The 27,252-nt window shown below is 36.7% G+C and overlaps 1 long non-coding RNA gene across 1 annotated transcript; it reads left to right on the top strand.

Moving 5' to 3' along the window:
• Window positions 1-1,246: 1,246 nt before the first annotated feature.
• Window positions 1,247-18,625, top strand: LOC134198847 (uncharacterized). The gene is made up of 2 exons (XR_009973092.1): window positions 1,247-1,737; window positions 17,626-18,625. It is a non-coding gene; the product is annotated as an uncharacterized LOC134198847 (long non-coding RNA).
• Window positions 18,626-27,252: the final 8,627 nt, after the last annotated feature.

Genomic DNA, 27,252 nt, shown 5'->3' with positions numbered 1-27,252 from the left:
CGACGACCATGAATGTAACCTTCACACATTTTGTAAGGTTATATATCAACATTTAGAATTCATACCAATTTATATACGATGGAGACTGATTGAATATTTATTTATAACAATTCTCCAGTAAATTCGGTGAAGGGCCATTATTTCATTTACTTCTATTATCAATTAATGGGGTCAGTGACATAAGGCGAATCAATCAATTCCGCAAAATTTGCGTAACAACTAAAAGATTTTCTTAATTCGAACCGATCCACATTACTGCCCTGTATATTTCTGCCACGAAGCAACCATACGACGTATTTGAAGAATACCTCGTACCTACCTACCGTTGGTCAGATCAGATAACTGCGCTCACTGGACTCTCTGTTGCGAACGCCCTGAGAGAAGCCGAAAACCGAAGCAAATGGAAGCTGATGGTACAAAGAGCCACGAAGGGCTTTCAGGGACACGACCTTCAGCAATGAAGTATTCGACTAAGAAGAAGTAGAACCTCGTACCTCAAATGAGTTTCCCATTGATAATATGATATCTGTCCTAACCATACGTCGACGCTTAAGCTTACAGGCCTTTATTTAATTTTTTTATGAAGGAGTGATTACTGGTGACCGGAGGTCTTTCCAATTTCACCAGGCGAGTTGGAGGAGCACGAGCTCAGCCAAGTTGGGAACAACTCAAGAGCAGCAGCTTGGCGAATGCATCTACTACCGGATCGAAACCGCGATCTGCTTGAAGATCCGTCGAAAAACTGATACCTGCGCGAACCGGAGTCAAAGAGTAGTCAGCAGTGGCCACGATGAGTCGAATTTAATAACTCATCGCCTTACAGCTCTTTATTATTTATTCTATGGACATAATTAAAACCCCTGTGTCAAAGAGTAGTCAGCAGTGGCCACGATCAGTCGAATTTAACAACTCATCGCCTTACAGCTCATTATTATTTATTCTATGGACATAATTAAAACCACTCTTACGGTCAATACGCTCAGTAGTCCGTGACTAAATCTGTTAAGTATTAAAATTCGAAACATCCATCGGAAATAATACAATGACAATAAAAAGGCGAGATTAAACCTTACAAATAGTTTTAAATGTGCGTAGGCCTCGCGAAAACCGAAGAAAATATTGTACTTAATAAAGAACTTCAATGCCAACCGAAAATAATTTAGCCTGAATTTCGTTAAATACTTTTTCTTTTATTCTTAAATTAAATACTTTTTCTTCATTACTTTTTTAAATACTTTACTTTTAAAAATGACAACAAAAGCTTCAAACTCGCTGTACCGAATATCTCAATGCCAACAGAAAATAACCCGAATATATTTTTATTGCATAGAAAGATAAACGACCTGATGGCCCATCTGATTTCAGTCGATTATTAGAGATAGACGTCACATCAGTCAAAAATCGAACCTACGACCCTCGACGCAACAGTGAGATCAGCTAACTACTGCACCATCGATTCAGTTTGAAATATATAATTAACTTACCAGCACCAATAAACGCAATATTTAGTTTAACATAATCTGTTTCTGAATTAACCAGGAATTCTCTATCTAAAACGACATTATATTTCAGTCATTGAATTTGCAATAACGATAACCGTACCGAATTAGAGTAATGAACAAGCATAATGCTGTCATGAATAAAGTAACACCGGCTGAAGATAGCGTTGAAATTATGAAAATGAATCGACCAAAATGAAAGTAGTTTAGTATGACGAAACAGTTGGAACGCGGGGAGGTATGTGAAAGGTGTTATTACGATTTTTGTGGAACAAGAAACTAATGTAACATTAATGCATCAAAAATTATAAATGCTGAACAGTTTTTATTATTCTTCTTGCAGCAAAATAAAAGTATATAGGTATGTGGAAAACAAACATAGCTCCAACGCTATTAAAACTATTTTCTACAAACCGACACAGACTGTTAGAATCTATACAAACAAAAAACTCTAATCATGTAATTTATCAAATAATTATCAAACATAGTGTAGAAGAAGCCACAAGATGTACGATGATTCACACGGTACTTCTAATCTTTATAATCAAAGTTGGAACTGTGACCCAAATATTGCAACCGTCGAGTACTTTCATTGTGAACGCTAAACTAAACGCACACAGGCACACAGCGTGCCAATACTGAATCCGGACACAGAGTAAGAACAGTGCCTTTACGCACACAAACGTACACACACACAGACACAAACAGCACAATGTAATCGTTGACGTTGAACGTGGAACACATACAGAAGTAGTAAAAATGATTTATGAATGTGTGTGTTCATTTAACGAAATCCGGTCAAAGGATTGTGTTAAATAGAAAACATCTCTAATATAAAAATAGCATCCACAAATTTAGAGTACATGTTTGACAAAGATAAAGTACTTGAAATGTTAGTAGAGGAGGATTCGTGAATTTGCAGTACAGTGGTGTATTGTGTTTCGGCATTAGAGCAAGAAGAGATGCGTCTAATATATCACTTAAGATCTAGGACAATTCCTGTCTTGTTTTAATTAGACATAAGAATGTGGCCATGAATGATCGCAGGCATAAAACACATGTTCTCTTTCGTTTTCATTATAGCGTCGTTTTAAAAAACAGTAATAATGAAAATAAAATTTGATTTCACAAAAATTAACATGTACAAGGATTTTAAGTGAATCACGTGTGATGGTAGAGCCTATTGGGAACCTTTGCGTGTTGGTACCACCATTTTATCTGTTTCTGCGGCGAATCAAGCACATGTTCCAGGTTAAGGGGTAATTAATTAATTAAGGAGTAATAATTGCCATTATTCAGTTTATACCTCGTGAATCAAAGTAGATAATATAATTCTTTTTTTTTAAAATGGAAACGAACAATTCGAAAGCAATTCTCATTTATGTGAACCAATTTATTTGTTTGTTTGGAACTTTCTCCACTTTTATAGGACTTCAATGTAAGATATCAGAAATTTGACCATATGATTCAAAATTTTGCTAAAATGCCGAAAATTTTACTGGTGGTAGGAAGTCCGGGCGGGTAGGTACCACTACTCTGTCTATTTCTGCCGTGAAGCAGTAATGCGTTTCGGTTTGAAGGGTGGGGTAGGCGTTGTAACTATACTTGAGACCTTAGAACTGATATCTCAAGGTGGGTGGCGCATTTACGTTGTAGATATCTATGGGCTCCAGTAACCACTTAACACCAGGTGGACTGTGAGCACGTCCACCCACCGAAGCTATAAAAAAAAAACAGAAGGCGTTACTAACAAAATAGATAACAAGCGTAAATAAACGTCGGCAATGGTACATACACACTACCTACCTCAGAAGACATAATAGTGAAAGTATAAGCCGTGTAATTGCAGTGAAATAACAAAGCGATGAGCATCGTCAACAATAATGGGAATCATCAAAAGACGATTAAGAAAATGGTAAAATGAGCGTAACGAGGTACTCTGAGTTGTCGTAAGGGTTTGTGTAACATCGTTTAGTAACATTCAGCTAACCATCTCGACGCTGTTGCCATTGCTTTTTAATTATTTCATTTCTCATCAACCGCTTTCGTCACACCAACGTTTTATTAAAGCAACACGGAAGATATTAAATACGATAAAAATACACTTTAGTATCTAGTGCAAAATTCGATCTCATTTTATAATTTTGAATCGTGACAAGAGTCGAGAAATCGTAAATCAAATCATTTATCAAATGTCAATATCAAAAGGCTTCTGTATCTCGAAATCAGCACCGGAAGCTACACCAGAAGAAATTGATTACTTCCAGCCATCATTCGAATCAGTGTCACACAGTCATAATCTCATCGAAAGTTGCATAACTTGGATTGACGTAACCGAAAAGAGCTCAGTGAAAGTTAGCTCAGCAATTTCACTATCCCCCCAGTATTTCTTTTCGATTGCTGTCTCACTCTAATTTGTAGCTTTCGCAGCAGTACTTCTCGCTCACTCATGAATACGTTTGTTCTCTCTGTTACTCACATTACTTTCTAGTATAAGTCTTTCCTTTTCGGAGTCTTCTTCGCGATTTGTGTTTGTTTTTTTTAAGGTACCGCACGCGATGGAGGCGTATCTTCGACATAATGGATTGGTTTTCATTTGTTTATTTAATCCTAAGTAGGCTTTGGAAATCGTGTTCCATTTTTAATATTTGGCAAAGTATTATTAGCCCAATTGTTCTGTTGTTGGTTTTAAGATATAGAATTTTATTTAGCAATGATCTTAATTAAAAACTATTGTTAACAATCAGAAAAAATTGAAATTGCTTTTTATGAAGATTTTATTACAAAAATAATCTCAATAGGAACTGTTGCAAAATTTTACGAAAATAGATCTGATTGCGAATCTCAACTAAACAATATATTATGGTACCTAATGATTTCAATTCTCTTCAGTTTTTCTCAACTACTGTGAAATCTTCAACCGGTGACCGGTGCTTTTGGTACCTAAAAGCACCGTTAATGAATCGGGAGGATCCGTAATGACGTGAAACTAATTTACTGGTGTTACGGTCTATTGTAGTCTCATGGAACTGATAACAGCTGCTTCATTGCTTAAACCAAAATGCACAACTAATTCAGAGTTGAAATACGCAGGAAGGCAGTAGCTACTCGTGCGAGTTTACAATACGCTTTATCACCTTTAACGCTGGCCGGGGGTCGCAGTACGCTGAGATTAATACTTTGAGAATCATTTTTATTTTTTACATTGACGGGTGGATGAGCGCACGGCCCACCTGTTGCTAAGTGGTTACCGGAGTCCATAGAGTCCACCTTGAGATGTGAGTTCTAAGGTCTTAGTATAGTTAACCGAAACGCATTTACTGCTTCACGGCAGAAATAGGCAGGGTGGAGGTACCTGCCTACCGTTTTATCGCGCCCACGAGAAAGGTAGTGGTATGCTAGGCGGAGACTACACAGCCAATATTTTTATAGCATTTCTTTGATGTGTTTTTTTTGTTTTTTTGTTTGTTTAAATCACAAAAAATAGTTTTATCACATTTACTCAAACGTTATTAGATCATTGACCACAATAGACTCAAGGTTGTACTGGAAAGCGTGAGGGAAAGGACATTTTTATACTTTTAGAGCTATTTATAAAATAAATCTATTTTTGTATTATATTAAAAAGTAGGCCAATGTTGTTTTCACACAAAGGTGATTTGATCAGGTGTCTTAAAATTATGTCCCTCTTTTTGTATTTGCGTCGGTTCTTCTAAGCCATGCAACAGATTTTCTCATCAACAACTTTCTCGTTGAGATAATACCTCTCAGTAGGTTTACATGTATAGGATCTAATTGGTGATGTATTCGACCTGGCAAGCTGGTTCTGGTCCAGCGGAGTATTCCAGGATACCAGTGGCACCGACTGGGGCGGCCTGCCGGCCCTGCCGAGACGGCCCGTCGGTCGGGCGTCCTCGGGGTGATGCCGCCAATCTGGATGTAGCGTTGACCGCAGGAACCCCCCTACTCTGGGTTCTGACCCCGGGTGGAGATCGCAAGTCGGATGAGAGAGGGCAAGGGCAGTCGTATTGTAGTACCATGGGTGATGGTGATCTCCCTGTCAGATGGCCCATCTCTCGTACATTTAAGACTCTCTTAATGGAAGCATGGACAGGTTTCACTACCATATCATACATATAATAATAATAATAATAATATAATAATAATAATATTGCCTCTCAAAGCCCAACCCCACGTCCGTGTAAAACATCTAAGCCACGTGAGAGGCGGACATCTGAAACGAAATTACCAATCAGTTGACCAAAAGGGCCATGTCAACCCCCAAACAAATGGAGAGAAGAAATAAAAGTAAACGTTTAATGTCGCTACCCGAGGGTGATCGTCGGGGCACGTCTGGAGCTGACGCTGGATGTGACAGTATACGGACCGTCAGTGGCTTCTCGTTGAACAGGCGGGCGAGAGCCAGGGAACCCGAAAGGACCACAGCCGACCATAACCGAGACACCGATGTAACTTTGCAGAGCGGGGAACTTCCCACTAGCTCTGCCGGTCCATTGGTAGAGACCATGACAAGTTCAGTAGACACTAATGATTCGAGAAGGAAGTGGTCAACAGAAGAGATACACGAATTAATGTTTTGTTACTATAAGGCTAAGGCAGAAGGAGTAGGTTTTATGAAGCGTTTAGAAATGTATTTTAAAGAAAGAAATCCAAATAATCCTAAGATACATAAATTCACAGGCAACACACTATCCAACCAAGCCCGAAGCATAATCAACCGAAAATGGGTTTCAACACAGCTATTACAAGAAATTAAAATGAGAGCAGAACAATCTAATAGGGAAACAAACAGTAATTTACCTGACAACAATACAATTTTAGTTATACCATCACCTTTAGTGAACAATACACAACCTACACTGACGACTGTACTGGAACATACACCCACAGACAACGTCAATGTTTCACCTTACACACAGGCTAACCAACTACTAGACGATGAGATTACAGATATACGTACAGATCAGTACACTTTAGATAAAATAGGGACTTTTAATATAGATATGCATACACAGCAAACACAAAGCTTAGATGAGCCCGAGGCAATTATTTTACAGTTTTTACAAGTACTATCAGAAACAAAGGAGACATGTATAACAGACCGACCTTGTCTACCAAAACCAAAATTTAATAAAACTTTCATCGCCAATTTAGGTAAAATTAACACATACATTCCTAATTTATTAGATACACATAACACCTTACGAGAACTAAATAACATAATTTATGCAACGGCAAAGACACTCATTATTGCCAATGGGCAAAAGCCATTCACACCTCGCACTACAATAAAACCCAGAAGTGATCCCCCTTGGAAAAGAAGAATAAAGAATAAACTTGAGGACATTAGAAAAGAACTAGGTAGATTGGTGGAAATTAAGAAAGGAGTCAATAGCAGAAGACTGATAAAAATTAAAGATAAACTTTATGAAAAGTACAAGATATTCAGTGATATGGACCATGACAAGACAGTTGAAGTTTTAAGCCAGAGAGTCAAAGCGTTGGCAGGTAGGATAAAGAGGTATGAAGATATTAATAAGAGAAAGGAACAAAACAAACAATTTCGCGAAAACCAACATGCATTTTACAGATCACTTAGTGCAAATAAAAAAAGTCCGACAGAAATTCCAACAAAAGAAAACATACAACAATTTTGGAGTTCCATCTTATCACAACCTATACCATACAATAAACAGGCAGAATGGATAGCAGACATACAGAATGAAACAGATGATATACATAAGCATAACTTTCAAGAGATAACTGTAGAAAGAGTAAAAACCGCAATAAGAAAAACACATAATTGGAAAACGCCTGGACTCGATAAAATACAGAACTATTACTTAAAATACCTCACTAACATACACCCACACATTACTCACTTATACAACAAACTATTAGATGGAAGAGAGACGCTGGAAGAATGGTTCACCACTGGACAAGTTATTTTAATTCCAAAGAATGATAACACACAATATCCACAGAACTGGAGACCAATAGCCTGCCTGCCAACCATGTATAAACTCCTCACCTCTATAATTGCAAACGAACTATACGAACACTGCGAAACTAATGATATATTAGCTCCAGAACAAAGAGGATGTAGACGTCGCGCTCGGGGCTGTAAGGATCATCTCATGATTAATAAAGCAATCCTGGAAGACGCCCATCAGTGTCAGAAAAATCTTAGTATGGGCTGGGTTGATTATCGAAAGGCCTTTGATAGTATTTCCCATGACTGGCTACTTAAAGTTCTTGAATTGTATAAATGCTCACCTACTATCATTGACTTTCTAAAAAAGGTTATGCCCTCATGGAAGGTGATCATGGCGGCCCGTGGCGTGAATGCCTCTGTGACAACAGACCTAATAGCTGTCCGCCGTGGTATCTTCCAAGGCGATTCGCTGTCACCACTACTGTTTTGCTTAGGTATAAATCCCTTATCATTCCTTCTGAATAAATACATACAAAAAGGGTACAAACTTAAAAACAATACAGCTATTAACCATTTATTGTACATGGATGATTTAAAGTTATATGCCAACAATAAGAACAGCCTCAAAGTTTTACTTGATAGCACAGAGATTTTTACTAGAGACATAGGAATGGAATTTGGCTTAAATAAATGCAATGTGCTTCATTTAACATCTGGAAGGAGAGCTGAGCACCAGAGCGAAGGTCACATACTGTTGAGTGGCTTAAACTTCGAACATTTGAAGGAAGACGAAAATTATAAATACTTAGGTATAGATGAAGCAGGCAAAATAGATCATAAAAGAATTCAGGATCAGGTGAAAAGAGAGTACTTCAAAAGAGTAAAATGCATCACTAACACACAACTTAGCGCGAGAAACCTCATAACGGCCATCAACACTTATGCCACACCAGTTCTTTTATACACGTTTGGAATAATAAACTACAAAAATAGTGACTTAAACAAAATAGATATAAAGACAAGGAAGATACTCACTTTGAATAAAGCCCAACAACAAAAAGCGGATATCGAAAGACTCTATTTACCCATAGAAGAAGGAGGCAGAGGACTTATAAATATAGAAATGTTACACAAAACTCAGATTATTAAATTTAGGCAATATTTAAACAATGAACAGGACCAAATCATAAAAGCAATAGTTAAACACGATAAACATAGAGATAAACATTCAATACACAAAGATGGTAAAAATAATGCAGTAAGAATAGAATTAACAGAAAACAGAAACTACACCGATACTGAAATTAAGAAAGCAGTAATAAAGACTGGCATCAGTAAATGGAAAGAGAAACCGCTACATGGACAATTCCGTAGGTCCGTTATAGAGAAGGGTAATATAGATCGAGAGTATTCGTTCCGCTGGCTTAAGAAACAAATCGTGTCCCCCACGTTAGAATCTTCGGTATTCGCTATACAAGATCAGGCAGTAATTACGAGACAAATAGAAAGAGATATTCTAAAGAAATCTGTCGATGATAAGTGTCGCCTATGCCTAGCAAAAGACGAGTCCATAGAGCATATAATCTCGGGATGTGAAAAACTGGCCGGCACTTACTATGTGAACAGACATAACAACATAGTAAAGTATATTTGGTGGGCAATAGGAAGAAAACACAATTTTGAATTAGACTCGCTATGGTGGAAGGTGAATTTGACTCAACCTCAGATAAAAGAAAACAGCTCCGCGAAGCTAATGTGGGAGATACCAGTGCAGACGGACGTTACAATAAAGCACAATAGACCAGACATAATATACATAGACAAGACAGAAAATAAAACCTACTTAATAGATATAACTGTACCATCTGACTACAATATAGGACCAAAAGAACTGGAAAAACTTAGTAAATATCACCCCTTAAAAGTAGAACTAACACGACTCTGGAATACACACACAGAAACCATCCCCATAGTAATAGGCGCAACGGGCGTGGTGGCAAAAAGTATACATAGATACATAGACAAACTGGAGGCAAATATAAACATACACATAATACAAAAACAAGCAGCCATACACACATGCACAATAATAAGTAAAGTTTTGGGTAATACAGTTTTCATAAATTCAAGGGAGTCCGAACCTCCTCTTCCCTGAAGGTTTCAGGGCGGGAGCTAGGAACTAAACCGAGTCAAGAACTCGAGAGAAAACTACTTCACATAATATAATATAATATAATAATATAATAATAATAATAATTTTGGTCGATACCCATTGGTCACTCTGAAGGGGAATGGATACAAACTGTCAGGCGGGAATGTGAATCGTATAAAGAGATGGATCCAATAACAATATCCGCCATTGATGTTGCTCGTGCAGTACGTTCGATGCCAAATTGGAAAAGTCCGGGACCGGACGGACTGCACAGTTACTGGATCAAGTGGATCCGAAGTTCACATGAACGCCTGGCAGCTCAATTCCAACAGGCCCTTGAGATGGGATCACTCCCAGATTTCATGACATCTGGTATCACTTATTTGATTTATAAATCTGGCAATACCTCGGATCCCAAGAATTACAGACCAATTACATGCTTACCTAAAATCTATAAGCTACTTACATCCATTTTGAGAATCAAAATTCAAAACCACATTTTTAATAATAACATTTTATCACCTAATCAGAATGGATGTAAGGCTGGGTCTCGAGGTACAAAATATTTGCCACTCATTGACATGACCATTACTCAACAAGTTCGGCGGGGTAAGAGGAACGTTCATATGGCTTGGATTGATTATAAGAAAGCGTATGACTCTGTGCCTCATACATGGCTAATGAGAGTTTTAGAGCTATATAAAATAAATCCCATACTATGCTCCTTTCTTAGCTCATGCATGGGTCAATGGTCTACGTTTCTTAGTCAACCAGGTCAGATGACTTCTTCTGCTGCCCCGAATTTAATAAGGATTAAGCGGGGTATCTTTCAGGGCGACAGTCTGAGTCCTTTGTGGTTTTGTTTGGCGCTTAATCCTTTAAGTACATTACTTAAAGATTCAACGCTAGGCTACCGACTTCGCAGAGGAGCTGAGGCTATATCACATCTCTTGTTCATGGATGATCTCAAATTATTTGCTTCCAAAAAACCAGACTTAATGAGTTTACTAAAAATAACCGACAGTTTTAGTAAAGCCATTGGGATGGAATTTGGTGTTGATAAATGTGCGTTCATAGATGTACAGAGAGGTAAAGTTGTAAGCTCAGATTGCTTACTACTTAACCATAGTGTGATCCTCAAGTCTCTTTGTGAATCGGAAACTTACAAGTACCTTGGTATGTTTGAAGTGCTGAATATTGTTGACGCAGATATGAAACAATCGTTTAGAGATCGGTTTTTTGGTCGTCTTATAAAGGTCTTAAAAAGCCATTTATCAGGCGGAAACAAAATCCGAGCGTTTAATGGTTGGGTCATGCCTATGTTAACATATTCCTTTGGCATACTAAGGTGGACGCAATCAGAGCTGGACGTACTGGACAGAAAAGTCAGGCGATTGTTAACGGCATACAGAATGCATCATCCACGTTCGTCTGTAATGAGGTTGTATATTCCTCGGAAATGTGGGGGTCGTGGTATTTTGAATGCCAAGGATCTACATAACCGAGAGATATACAACCTTAGGGAATATTTCCTTAAGATGAACGTGAATATGTATCGAGATGTTGTTGCAGTCGATAAGGGGCTAACTCCGCTATCCTTAGCTAACGGGAATTGGAAGAGGCTGAAGGTAGAGGGTATTTCAGATCGCATAACCGTATGGAGGAGCAAGGAGTTACACGGTAGGTTCTACCGGGCTCTCACAGGGCCTAATGTAGACCAATTAGCTTCCGTGGCCTGGTTACGATTCAGTAACCCCTTTGGGGAAACTGAAGGTTTTATCTTTGCAATTATGGACGAAGTTATCATGACGAACAACTACCGGAAATATATACTAAAGGATGGGACGGTCGACATTTGTCGGGCATGCCACCGTCCGGGAGAGTCTATTAGACATATTGTTTCTGGCTGTTCTCGGTTTGCTAACGGCGAGTACTTGCATAGACATAACCAAGTGCCTAGGATTATCCATCAACAACTTGCTCTGAAATATGGTTTTCTTGATTCTGCTGTACCTTATTACCAATACCAACCTCAACCAGTTCTTGATAGTGGTCATGTTACGCTCTACTGGGACCGATCTATTATCACGGATAGGTATATTGTTGCCAATAAACCTGATATTGTGATAATAGATCGATCTGCGCGTCGAGCAGTGTTGGTTGATGTCACCATTCCTCATGACGAGAACCTCGTGAAGGCAGAAGAGGACAAATTAATAAAATATTTAGACCTGGCCCACGAGACTACCGCCATGTGGCATGTTGATTCAACCATCATTGTTCCAATAGTTGTATCGGTACACGGCTTGATAGCGAAAAGTTTCGATCAACATCTTAAGAAACTTTCGTTATCCAGCTGGGTTAAGGGCCTAATACAGAAAGCAGTTATCCTCGATACTGCACGCATTGTGAGGAGGTTTCTCACTCTGGAGTCCTAACCACTGGTGGCTTGTGTCGTAGACACCGCCATCAGCGGAAATCTTATGTAATTAATAAGATTTTAAATAAATATAAATAAATAATAATAATAATCTTTATTTAATTCCATGCATAGTAATTACAATGTTCCATCATACATAATTATAACAATAAATTTTAGTATTTTCATCGGATCTCGCGCAAATTGTAAATGATAGTACATTTGAGAGTATTTGAACCAGAGTATAGTCGCCTCTGGCCAGATCTTCTTCTTCTTCTTCCTAGCGTTTTCCCAGTCAAGTTCCAGGATTCCTTTTCGAACTAAAATTCCTCCACTTTTTTAAATACTTACATTTATTTAAAACCTTAATGGAACCTTCCTCAAGTACCTTCTTCGAATAGAAATATTTCAAACATATCATACCACACATTTTGGTACCTTGAACTTTCATTTTCTTAGACCAAATCAAAGGCATTGATTTTTTTTTTTTTTTTTTTTATTGCGTTTGTAGGCAGACGGGCATACGGCCCACCTGATGGTGAGTGGTTACCGTCGCCCATGGACTTCAGCAATGCCAGGGGCAGAGCCAAGCCGCTGCCTACTGCTTAATACTCTCCACAAGCCTCGTTTGAAGAAGGACATGTCATAGCGCTCGGGAAACACCGTGGAGGGGAGCTCATTCCATAGCCGGATGGTACGTGGCAAAAAAGATCTCTGGAAACGCACTGTGGATGATCGCAGTGGCTCCAGGTAGTATGGATGAACTCTACTCCGGTGGCGGGCGGTGTGATGGTAAAAACGAGATGCTGGTATCATCTCGAACAATTCCTCAGAGCACTCCCCATGGAACATACGGTACAAAATACAGAGGGAACCGAAATCCCTCCGCAGATCCAGAGGCTCCAAACGATCCGAGAGAATGGGATTATCGACAATCCGAACGGCCCTCCTCTGTATGGATTGATGATATTAATTTTAAAATTATGGTGATGTAATTAATTATTTGCATGTAAGAGCATTGTTGGATTCACTACTTTGTTTTTATTTTGTATGCTAGTTTTAGACTTGATTTCAATATGAGTAGGAAATAATGAGATCTTCAAAACCATCCGTGGCGACAGATTTTAATCTCGATGTACTAGTCCTAAGTGAAGCGGCTATGTCGGAAATTTAAATTTAACAGGCAATCCGTTTCTTATAACTTAATACGTACCTAAAAGCCTCTTCAATATTGCCAAACGATGATCAATGTAATCAAGATGTAAGATAAAAAAATAATTTAATACGCTTATTGCTCATCATGGAGCGTATGAGCGGGTTACCTATTCCAGCAGCGATGTAATTAATCATCTTGAAGAGAGGGACAGTAGGAAAAATAAATTATTATTTTTTATAGCCCCACCGAACCTATGGCTTAACTCGTGGTCAGTGGTCACCTTTGTTTGCCAAGTCAAGCCATAAATACAAAATGTATTAAAATAAAGTGTTCAGACTCGAATTCTCGAGGACGTAACTCCTCAGCATTAGACTGTTCAACATAAAACGGATCGACCAGAAAATCCTGGTAAGCCTGTTGACAAAAAACATTAATTTTCTCGTTCCTATCCGTCACCGGTTGTTCTTGATCCAAATAATTATCCAATTTACGAAATTCATCGTTCAAAACCGGAACCTAGTTAGGCATTTAGCAGGTCGTGGGCGCGTAGATAGGCTCCACGGGCAGGCTGTATTTCCACGAGTTTCGGGTGATCGTACCGACTAGCAGCGCTCAAGGTTGATGGAAAGTAACTAGTGCCAACATTCCGCCACTCAGATTACGACGCACTTTCGTCCCGCAAGGCTACCAACTGCCACCTGAACTTATCCTTGTCTACAGTTTTTTTTTCTCTGTGACTGATAAATGACTTGTCTATTATGCAAATGAGTAAACCAACTTGGACTTCATGTCTAAAGACGGGTAGGGACATGCACTTCGTAATATCTGTGTGCTCCTGCTCCTGACTTAATAACACCAGGTACACTATGAACTCTTATCGTTAAAAAAAATTCCATCATTCCATCAAAGAAAAACCCAATGAATAATATGTTGTATAAAAATTTAAACTCAGATATGACATTAAGATAATATAAAATAATAAATAAAATAAAAAAGCCTATATTTCCTTATCCTTAACTTTCATTTCAAATGTGGTATTTATTTGTTAATGTTTAGTTAGTTATCAATGCTTATTGTCTAAATGTTATTAGTAAGAGTTAGTTTTTGTTATTGGATATGGACCCCTCCGCGGGTGAAGGCCTCCTCCAGTTCTTTCCACTGATCTCTGTCCTTGCCGATAGTTTGCCAGTCCTTTCCTATTATTTCGGTTATGTCGTCAGCCCATCGTCTTTTCGGTCTCCCTACCCTTCTTTTGCTAATTGGCCCTTTCCAGATTGTAGTGTTGACTGTCCACCTGGTGTCTGTGTAACTCAATACGTGACCTGCCCACTCTGCAGCTCTTGTCGTGTATACCCAAGTTTGGCAGCTATACAGTAAACAAGGCAGTATACAGGTATACAGTATGACATTAAGATACCGTTACCCAAATAGCAATTTCAAACTATCCTAACGTAGATACAAAACAACAGGTTGCCATAATCTAAACATTTTTAGTTTAGACCTCGCAATGGGAGTCGTAACGTGGGCAGATAATCAATAAGGTGGACCGATGACCTGGTCAGTATAGCTGGTAAGAACTGGATGCGAAAGGCAAGAGACTGAAAAGAATAGAGTGCATTTGAAGAAACTTACATTAAGCATTTAATCTGCTTAATTTCTCGCCGGATCTTCTCAGTGGGTCGCGATTCCTATCCAGTAGTAGATTCAGCGAAGCAATGCTCATGCTAGGGTTTGTGTTAGCAACTTCGTCAGGTTTGAGCTCGCGAGCTCACCTACAAGGTTACGCTGAAATTGTCTCTTAAGACCATCAGCTTAGGTAGGGAAAAAAAGAAGCTAGAGCTAGAGTTAGCTATTTTCTCAGGTTGAGCCCTTGAGCTCACCTACCGGTCCGCGTGAATAGCTCCATAGGCTACCAAAGACTAAGTAAGAAAAAAGATGTGTTGTGTCGTGAGACACCGGATAGCAACGAAGTTTTCCTAATTAAAATATTGATTTTAAGTTCTATTCGAGGTATAAAGAAAAGAATTATTCAGGTATAAATTTTTATTATTACATCATCAGCACACAGTTGTGCGCTGTGAAACAATAAATAATACAAATTACGTACAAATGCTGTGAAATTATTAATTTTAATGTACTATTATGTAAAGGGATTGTATCGATAACATTGAGAAATAATCGTCTTCCGTTTAAGCAACTTTACTTTACGAATGTGATTTTTTTAAATGTCAGAAAATCAGTTGTTGTGTATGTAAGCTGTCGACTATTTTTAAACGACTTTAATACACCAATTTACATAGATGTCATCTACTAAAATATTGGAATACTTGTAAACGAAATAAAAAAAACCATTGTTTATTTCGGAGCTACAAGTATATTTTCAATATACCTTTGCCTTTCCAAGGAAACTAAAATTAAAAAGAAATTTAATACATAGAATGAATCTTCCTTACACAATAAGTCTTGAAGTATCAGCATTTAATTCGAATTTTGAACACTACTTACAAATACTTCAAATCTATAATAAAGAAAACATTTTATTTAGTAATACATCATACACATATTACCATATTCAATATTTCCACTTGTTCAATACTAAATACAAAATAACCTTTGGTAGAAACTAGATTGAAGCAATTCATCATATTACAGCTGCACCGACATAAACCACATTAGACTGTGTATGTGGTTGTGAAACAAGTTGAATGATGTATTTGAAATATCCCTATAGACCGTTAATCGAATTAACACTCGTTAGCATAAATTTCATATCGTAGAATTAAAAAAACATAAACCTTAAGCTAGGATTTTCTCCTGTGTTATACCCGAAAGATGTTTACATGAACATGGACTCTCCGAAGCGAGTGAAGGGTACAGAAATCGAAATACGAAAAGTACATTGCATACGATGTCACCTCAATTATAGGTGCAATCGGCAGTGCATTGATAATAAAATTGAAATTTAAATAACTATTTACATTTCATTACATACGAATAATTTATATTTAATTGGGAAATGATCCGCGACAGATTTTTCCTGTAATATCAATATATCATATTGATTAAATTTTATACATACATACATACTTGCATACATCAAACATAATTATCAACCGATTTCAATCGAATCCGAACCGCATGGTCGCGAATCAGTCTTCAAGTGGGGCGTATGCTCGTCTGTCTACAAGGGTAACAAAAAAAAAACTGGGAATAAAAAATCGATGCACACTTGCTGAAATTTTAAATACCATAAGCTAGTAAAATCCTAATAACAACAGCTAGCTTTTCAAAACGTTTTCAATCAAGTTAATTAAAAAGAAAATCAATCCTTTTAGAGTATGTACTGTTTTCTGAATAAAAGATTAATATATCATTCTCTCTCTCACTCTCTATACAAAATCTCAGGATGATTAGGTTGAGTAGTTAAGAAGTGAACGTGTAAGGAAAAAAACAAATTCACTCTTCGCGTTTATAATATTAAGTAAAGTTGATTTATATTATATGTATGTACAAATTGTTGACATTAATATATTTCCAATTATGCAGAGCTATATATTATCTAGAGGATTGACATTTAAAAAAAATGTACGTGATAGATGCTATAGAAATATATGGCATATTAAATCCACCAGTAATCTTTATTACTGGTGGCACTGGTGGACCTCTTGTGAGTCCGCGCGGATGGGGACCACCACCCTGCCTATTTCTGCCGTGAAGGAGTAATGCGTTTCGGTTTGAAGGATGGGGCAGCCGTTGTAACTATACTTGAGACCTTAGAACTTATATCTCAAGGTGGGTGGCGCATTTACGTTGTGGATGTCTATGGGCTCCAGTAACCACTTAACACCAGGTGTGCTCGTCCACCCATCTAAGCAATAAAAAAAAATAAAAAAATCTACATGACAATTATTTTGGTGGTATTTTTTTTAATGTAAGACATAAAATTTATTTTCATTTGTGTATCGATTTGGTTGCAATCGATCATTGTGTATCTTTAACCCAAACAAGTGGGTTACAACTTAGAACGGGGACATTTCAGTGTCAACAATGAGGCTTATTTCAATTTAGCAATAATCACGGCTGAGATTCGATAGTAATTTCATAAAACTCACTTCAACAATTCACGACCACTAACAAACCATGGATCGGTGACTAATAAGGATATTCAAAAATACAACGCGGAAATACTTTCAAAACTTTATAGAACCGGTATTTACAATCATCCTTGAACGTCTTACGTAAGTGATAGTATTCGTTAATATAAATAAATAAATAAATAAATAACAATATTGTTTTTCGATTGAATTTGATGCTATCCGTGTCCATACTCACAATTGGAACTGTCTGTGAGAGTACCTTTATTACCACATATACGGTTTAGATTGTACTAATGCACTTTCTACTGATAATTTATGGATTTATTTAATTTTTTTTCTGTTGTAGTTGGGCAGAGGAATGCATGATCCACGCGGTGTTAAATTTTATCATTGGATAACGAAAACATTAAAACCTTAATACCACCAACCCTGAATCGGGAAGCTGAAACCTCTTTCAAGATGCGCTAATCTTCAAAATGAGACAAAAACAGTACTATAAGGATCGTAATAGACCCTGCAGTCATTAATTACACAATCCCTATTACTAATTCTCGTTTATAAAATATATTGTTATAACTTTATCAATATAATCGTTCTTTAACTGGCTCCGATTAATGGACATTAATTTAACATATTATTATTTTTATTGTTGTTGATTTAAGCTTCATCTGTCAATTATAGCAAAATTACAAGTCAATATTGCAGACGTTTCAAACTGTTTGCAATTTTTGCGAAAAAAAAAACTAGCAAAATGTGTATTTAAAATACTATATTTGTAGTACTAGACACCGAATGCCAACTGCTGCTAGTATGTGCGACTATGATAACCATACACGAACCATAACCATAACCATAACCATAACCATACCAACCATAGCCATAAAAAAAGTAACGACCTACAGAAACAAAAGTAAGATTTCTTTATCCACATATTTCTGATTTTTCGTTCCTCAAATATGTAATCTCTCCTGCGTAGACATCGCGAGCCTCTGGTTAAAGAAATAGCCGATAAGTCGATCGATATACAACTAAATTGAGCTCAGACCTCACGTGACCCACCAAAGTGGCCAGAAGGTTTTTACGAAATGAACAAAAAACTTAAAAACGAAGCGATATTGTGACTCAGTACGGGTCACCGTGACCTTTCCATTTAGATTTAAACCTGACTAAAACACATCGCCGGAAGGACCTAATCAGTATACCTACCGTCCGTTCTGAGTATTCCGTTTTCGTTTTATTTCTGTAGTCGATTTAATTATGCCAATTCTCTCTAATGTTAATCCTAATTTCACTGTTTCTTTTTTAAATATTGGTCTTTGATATATTAAAAAATAAATAATAAATAATTTCTGTAGTTTAAATATTTAAATGCACATGCGTATCGTAATGCAATCAAAGTCTTATTAATATAAAATTGTTTTACGAACATAAGCTCATTGTCCTAAACAAAAATAATCGCTGAATTTCCAGCCGATTGCTTAACTTCTGACAAACGCAAACTTATTTTAAGACAACATTTTTTATTCATTTATTACCATAACCAAATTATCTTCTAGCTTAAATTCCTTGAGATCCTGGAAAACTGGTTTATTAAATAGAAAATACCAATATACGTTTTATTGTTCAATATAATGTTGCTACCCATGAAATCTATACTAATATTATAAAGCTGAAGAGTTTGTTTGTTTGAACACGCCAATCTCAGGAACTACTGGTCCGATTTGAAAAATTCTTCCAGTGTTACATAGCTCATTTATTGAGGAAGGCTATAGGCTATATGTAACATCACGGTAAGACCAATACAAGTGGAGCACCAATAAATAAATTCAAAATAACTCCTTAACATTCTATAATTTAAAAAATATTTTCACTTTCTACGTAAATGAAGTGGGGGTTAAATTTAACGTTATGCCAAAGTAACTATTCCACGCGGACGGAGTCGCGGGCGAAAGCTAGTTGTTTTATAAAACGATTGAAATCAATTTATTTTTTAGGTACCATCAATTATGATATTATAGTTTCAATGTCATATTCGAAATAACGTTAACCTGCCTGGTGCGTGCGTGGGCGTCGCCAAATAAGGCAGAAAAACAATTGAATTAAATACCGTGGGAAAATCGTTTGTTATTTGAATGTGAAAGCGACACTACAAATAACATATTTGCTTTGGAGTTTTGTCGTAAATGCTTTTTTATATGAAACCAACCGTACCCGTCCGCTTCACTGGGCATTTAAAATTAACATTATTATTTCTCACCCCCTCAAAGACTTTCATCGTTAACGCCCCCGCAACTGGTGTAGGGAATCCAACACTCATATAAGTATTAGACTATCCATTAATCACATGTATTTTCTACACGGATACCAAGTTTCAAGTCAATCGGGTGCACGGTTCAGTAGTTATAACGGAACATCCGTACAAACCACTGTAGATTTATATATTAGTATAGATTACATATTTTGGCCCAGAAGGTAAAAATAGCTTCAGAAATTTCAGTAGTTCGTTACCTAAACTATTACACAAACTAAAAAGCTTAAAGGGAGACTCTACTTGCCACGTACCATCCGGCTACGGAATGAGCTCCCCTCCACGGTGTTTCCCGAGCGCTATGACATGTCCTTCTTCAAACGAGGCTTGTGGAGAGTATTAAGCGGTAGGCAGCGGCTTGGCTCTGCCCCTGGCATTGCTGGAGTCCATGGGCGACGGTAACCACTCACCATCAGGTGGGTCGTATGCTTGTCTGCCTACAAGGGCAATAAAAAAAAAACGCGTTTATAGGACAGCAGACAGTCACACGCTTGTTTTTTTTCTGAATCGTTTCACTCCTGACAGAGTGATCGTGATCGCCGTGAAGGAGGACTTAACGCCTCTCACGATATTCCACCATCTTTCCCTATCACAAACTGGATTTGGTAATAGATGCATTCGCGAATCAACTGCCCTTTAGGTCAGGTCTGCCAGGTATTGGAAGGCGCGAGGAGGTAAATGTTCGCCAACCTTTCCTGGCAAAGTTTAAACCTTCCATCCAAAAAAAATCCGGTGTTAAATGATGATCAATAGACATTAAAATGTAAATACCTTACCATTTTGAACCTTGGGGATCCTTTTCGAAGAGTAGAAGTGTCATCATATAATACAATAGGATCATGGAACTGAAGTCTCAAGGTTGTTGGCAGCAAAAACAGCCTATAGGGTTCGGTAAGCACTTAGCACCAGGTGGACCGTGAGCTTGTTTACCAATCTAAGCAATAAAACCAAGATATTTTGTTTGTTTTGTTTTGTGAGCATTGATTTGTTGAGATTCAATTTTGTTAATAGTACTTTCGTTTAAAACACTTTTTAGTAAATTTTATAAGGAAATCTCATTTTCAAACGCGAATCAAAAGTCAGGTAATAAAAGCACAAAACGGTATTAAAATAAAACTCAAATCAAAATTTGAAATAGAAGCAATGTTATTTTAAAAGCCCCTTTTAATTGTAGTAAATTCATAATTTAATTATCATGAAGAGTGCATTATTGTGTTGTCAATTTGAGAAAGTGAGCAAGCATATTTATTTTAATAATCGCATATTCTACGCGTGCAGAATGTGAGAGTAGAGAAAGAAATAGTTAGACCTGTGTTGATTGAAAAGAAAGTTGATTGTCTAATGTGAAAACTTAACTTGTATACTCTATAAATTACACATGATTAACAGTATTAAGGTTGCCCATTTCTGTCGTGAAGCAATAATGCGTTTCGGTTCGAAGCGTGGGGCAGCCGTTGTTCTATAAAACTGACACTTAAAACTTATGTCTCAAGGTAAGTGCGGCATTTACAATGTCGATGTCTATGGGCTCCGGTAACCGCTCAAGACCAGGTAAGCCGTGAGACGACTCCGTACGCATGCTATTTGTGCGATTGAGCTGAAGCATTACACAGCTATTATAATATTTGCGAAAAAAATAACTATATAACATATACATATAATATTTTGCATAAATTACAGCAATATGTGGCCACGTTTTACTACTTTATATACAACAAACTCACAGGAAATGTCAGCTCAGTAATGTGGAATATTAAAAAGAATTATGTAGTGAAAATTGACACAGATAATTCTCGGTTATCCTACGAATATAAATACTTGAGTTGATCACCTTATTAATAACTTAATTACTCGTTTATAGTCGACTAGCGGCCCGCTCCGGCTTCGCTCGGGTCTTAACGAAAATTTCAAAATAAAAAATTATAATACACATACATCAAACCTTCTATTTGTATCAGGTTACAAATAAAAGAAAATTATAAAGTTAGTTTGAATATTATTATTTTAATGAACTTTTATTTTCATTTAAATGATATATTTTATGATTATTTTTATATTATTATTTATTTAAGTTTCGTAAAAAGCTCATACATACAAAACAAAAGCTATTAAGTTTATTGAGTCAGAGCTTCCCTGTAACCGATATTTGACGTTGTTTAATTTTTTTAAATAAATCTCTTTTGTAAGTAATAATGTGTTCTACAAAGTCATAGTACATTATTTTATTCTATCATCAATAGCTTTCGCAGCGCAAGCAATGTAAAGAATATTTTAGGTAATTTTTTACACCTTGTGTTACATTATTCGAGTTTTAGAAGGATCCCTAATTTTTTTTTAAAGAATATAGCCATGTCACTCGGGGGTAGTGTAGCTTCCAAACAGTGAAAGAATTTTTCAAATCGGTCCAGTAGTTTCGGAGCCTATTCAATACAAACAAACAAACAAACAAATCTTTCCTCTTTATAATGTTAGTATAGATATAGACTAGAAGTGTACAGTTTAAATGGCAAGTCGAACTAAAAAAGAAAAAAACGCCCTGATGATCCTGGTCTGAATAATAGAATGAAGTAATAGAAATATAGTTATTAATATGGAAGTAGTTCGCATTTGTCCGATCAGTCTTCGCACCCAAGCTACAGAACTAATTCCGAGGAAATTCAGTATTGCCAGTTGTCTTTGAGCCCCGAGAAAAAATATAGGCTACTTTTGATCCCACTACTGAATACCAGTTTATGTAGCGGTCGTATAAAATATGCCACCCGCGCAGACGAGTACGAGCGAAAAGCTAGTATAAGTAATAAACATGACAACTACATCTATTAAAATGTTCAATCTGTAATCACCGATATTCGACCTTATGTTTACTTATACAAGAGAGATATTTCTACCCACACCGCGACCCACATGAGAAATAGAGTCAGAGTTCACGACGTAGCCTTCGAACATCAACTATCTAACGTACCGTAAATATAAATATAAAGTTATAATCAGAATAATAACTTAATACGGTGCGTGCATGATCATTTGCTTTGTATACCTTGAAAAACGCCATTTGTATATAGCCTTCAGGGAACTACTATCAAGTGTATGAATTTTAAGTCCATTCCTTCTCTAAATATTTACTTATTCAGTTAGCACTTATAGAACTAGGTGTTTACACAACCTGACAGCCCACCTGAAGTAAAGTGCTTATCGAAATCTATAGACATCGCTCGGGCACCGTGCTCGGGGAATCCGTCACTTGTGACGAAAGGCTCGACGAGTAAATTAACCCAAGAGACAGCCCACTGAGTTTCTCGCCGGATCTTCTTAGTGGATCGCGTTTCCGATGCGTTGATAGATTCTGCGAAGCACTGCTCTTGCTAGGGCCAGTGTTAGCAAAACTTCCGGCTTGAGCGCCGTGAGCTCAACTACACGTTAGGGTGAAGCTGAAATAGACTCTCAAGGCTATCAGCATAGGCAGGGAAAAAAATAGACATCGCAACATGACTGCAGCCCTTAAAACTTGATCGAAATATCAGTTACATTGTTATCAGTCTGTGTCGCAAAGTCTCTCGTCACTTTAGTCAAATGTATGGTACATTCAAATATGTCAATTATATCTTATCGTGACTACGGTAATTAGGAAAACACTAATATTAAAGTAACTAATGATCGTTCTATCCGGGTTAGCTTCGAACTCAGCCAAGGTCTTCAATTCAATCACAGTTTTCGGAACAGTTTGAGCTACTTAACACCCGCCATTTTGGGGTGATACGGAACTTTTTCTACACAACTACGATTCGCACTTGGCCGTCTTACTAATGCTTACTCTCAATAGTGCCACTCTTACCAATCGCTACTGCGATAAAATCATGTGTTATTAACATAGAGTATCTGTAGTTTTAATATTAAGCTGATTTCAAATTCATTTGTCATTGCTGTGCTCATGATTTCCTCACTTAAATGGCTGCTGAAAAAATACTAAAGATTTACCCTTCATTTGATCTAGAACTTAATAATGTGAAGTAATGTAACTTACCCTTGTAATTGTCAAATGCCCTTATACATCAAGCATTATTTTATTGATTACCGCTTTTTTACTATCCGCTCCATCCAAATATCTTTCCAGTATGTGGTGTACTTTATTCCGTGATGCTCTCAAAATTCAACAATATTTGCACGAAGCGCCGAAACGGGACATTAAACACCTGCACCTTAATACTTCAGCTTGTTAATTTAAAGTGAAGTTTATTTACAAAAGCCCACGTTTCGCGCATCGATGTCTCTCGACTGACCCCTTGGCGAAATTTCGCAAAACCATGGCCGAACCTTACTTTATGGTTTTGCAAGAGAAACATTTGCGGCGTGCACACTGAAATTGTGTAATTTCGTCGCATTGTTGAAATAGAATTTAATATTTCGAATGCATTTGCATTTGTGTATATCGCCGTGCGGTTAAGATATCTCATTTAATTTACATATCGTTTGGTATAACAGGATTTTAACCTTAATCTATCTAAGTTATAAATTCGACTGATTGAATTTAAAAGACTTAAAATGATCTCAATCGCGTTCTAAATGCCATGGAGTTGAAGGTTTGCGTTACACAGTAGATAGATGCAAATATTTTTCGTCTCGGTTTATATCCGAGAAATCAGGATCCATAAGCTAAGTGCTGGATGTAGGACATGTTACAACCCAGCACAACAGTTATCTTGTCTTCGCGGCTTAATTTTAATTAATTTTACGATTTGATCTCGTTTATTCATTTTACTGTTTCTAATGATCTAATACTTTACACATTTTGTGGTCACGAGCACCTAAGGTAAGAAAATGCTATGCCTTGTAGGAATTATACATTCTGGTTTGGAAGGTAAGATGGCCACTTTATCCATTCTGGATCTAAGCGGTCCTACTATCCACGGATATTATAGTATTTTGGATTCCTGCAGAAATCCGTTTCGTGCGATTGGAATTCTTTTTGATCCATGAAACTCTACCTTAGAGGCAAAAAACTTTCAATAAGTAGATTTCAAATGAAATTGATCATTTTTAAATACTAACTATAGGTACGCCACGGTTTCAATCGCGTTTAATTATGTGATAATAAAAAACGTTGCATTTTCCCGGGGAGTAAGATAGTTGCTAGTGTCACTCTGTGATTTATAAACGATTTACAGATTCGTTGTTACATAAAATCACAAATCATTTTTTATTTATCTTAGTAGCTATTGACGAGCGGTATCCTAATTGAGAATATGCTGCTAATTGTGAATTGTTAATAAAAGTAATTATTTTGAAAGTTGGCAGTTTTTTTTTATAACCATCATAGCGAAAACAAAAGAGAAAATGTAAATCTTAATTTAAGTTTTAGAGTGTGTTAAGCAAACACTAGTGAATATTAACATTAATTTATTAGTTACCTGTAATTCTGAATTAACAAAATCCAGTCTGATATACAGGGCGTCCCAAAATTCAACGATAAGCCGATACCGGTGTATGGTCGGGTCAATAACTACCCATGGAAAAATAAAATAAAAAATCCAGCTTTCTTTTTTCAAAGTTACATTATTAATTTTTTTGAAAAATATAGTAATTTGATACCCCATGATTAGATACTGTGGTTACAAATGTGAACATATCGCCTAATTTTTTTTGTATTAGCAACCTAAGTAACATAACTATTAATTGCAGTTGCAAATGTATGCTGTAGTCTTAAAGAAAAATGGGAACCCGAAGCAGTCATGTGGTTTCTATTTGAACATTTGAAGGGAGAGCTGTATAAGTTATAAAAATGATCTCCACCTAGCATCTCATAGCGTTCACATTATTATAATGTCTATAAATTCTGACAACTATTTAATTTCAATTAATTCATTCAATTAATACAATGATGAAAGCATTTTAAAAATCAATCCGCCATTACACCAGATGCCGTTTTCTTGACGAACAATAACTTTTTTATCTGTGTTTTTCTTTTTAACCTACAATATAAATGCTACAAATCGGTCAGCCAATGTAATTAGTTACCAGCAAGATATAGTAAAGCGTGGGTTCGCGTATGTACAAACTTTTGATACTGTTTACAATAAAACATGAAAAACAATTAACGCCCAAAACGATCTTAACAAAAAACAAAAACACGGGGATCCCTAAAAATACACAAGTACAAGATTGTTTAAAATAGGTTCTCGGTCAACGACAGACAAATTAAATGATTGTTAATACAACGGTTTTTTCCTTATTTCACGGTTTCCGAATCAATTAAGAAACCATTTGGTACACAAAAATAGACTAATTAGCTTCGTTTCACTTTCAGCGTTTTTATTACATTTTTAAAACTAGATCGAGTTACGTCATCGCTTTTGAATTATAAACAGATCTATTCAAATTATGATCTTTATTTTTCAGATGAGCGGTTGTCGATGAGCACATGTTACATCGCTGTCTTTATTTATTTTAGATTCTGTGAATTCCCAGGCACAGCAAATCGCGAGACAGCCCATAATATTGTTCTGAAGTTTAGGTAAGCTTGAATAATTCCTATGTATTATATATAGAACTATGCTAAAAAGGTACTGTTTTTTCTGAGATTCTTAGGAAGTCACAGATAGTGTTCAACACATTTTTATACGAAGACCAGGTTAATGTGTATATGATATAAGTATTGATCTCCAATTTTGTTATTAGCTGCGATGGACAGACAAACTCATGGTTTAACTGGTATTAGTAACTACAGGCCACTACAAACCTTCGCCATTCATGTATGCTAAACATCTTGATGTATGTTTTTTTAAATTATTTATTAGTAAGGCAAACTACATAGTTTTTTAATCGCAAATTGAACTTCAAACCATCCTAATACGTTCGATTAGATCGCATTTTTTCAACCACTAGCCCATAAATTAAGCCCGAAATTAAATTATATTTTTCTTTGGCACATTCAATACGTTTATCCGAATAAAAAATACAAAAAGGAGGCCATATTTGTTGCGCTTTTTGTTCACAGTGGTCTTATTAATTATGTCCTTACCTGTCACATAAAATTATTTCTGGTACAGTTGTTATAATAATATGTTGTATATGCTCCTTTACGCTAAATTGCTATCTTAATGACCGTGAGTACATCTTTATGAGAAATAAGGAAGATATGAAATATCTTGATGTGGTCGCAATTTGCAAATGGAGTCAAACGAGATAAGAATATTAATATTTGAGATTTTTTTGTGTCAGAAACTTTCTATCTGATATCAAAGTTTGATTTTTTTATTAGACGTGTCCTTGATTAAAATGAAGTATAAAATTTTCTCAGCAGTAGATGGCGATTTAGATGTTACTCTGGTGGCGGACCCATGGACACAACCCACTGAGTTCCTCGCCGGATCTTCCCAGTGGGTCGTGATTCCGATCCGGTGGTAGATTCAGCGAAGCACTGCTCTTGCTAGGGCCAGTGTTAGCAACACTCCGGTTTGGGCTCCGTGAGCTCACCTACTAGTTAAAGTTACGCTGAAATATTATATGAAATAATTTGTAGGCAGTGGCTTGGCTCTGCCCCTGGCATTGCTGAAGTCCACGGGCGACGGTAACCACTCACCATCAGGTGGGCCGTATGCTCGTCTGCCTACAAGTGCAATAAAAAAATTAATAAAAAATAGCCTCTCAAGGCTATCAGCGTAAGTAGGA

The sequence above is a fragment of the Bombyx mori genome, chromosome 5 (assembly GCF_030269925.1).
Source record: "Bombyx mori chromosome 5, ASM3026992v2".
NCBI classification, from domain to species: domain Eukaryota; kingdom Metazoa; phylum Arthropoda; class Insecta; order Lepidoptera; family Bombycidae; genus Bombyx; species Bombyx mori.
Note: the sequence above shows the minus strand (reverse complement) of the source record. Positions and strands in the feature narration are given on the sequence as shown.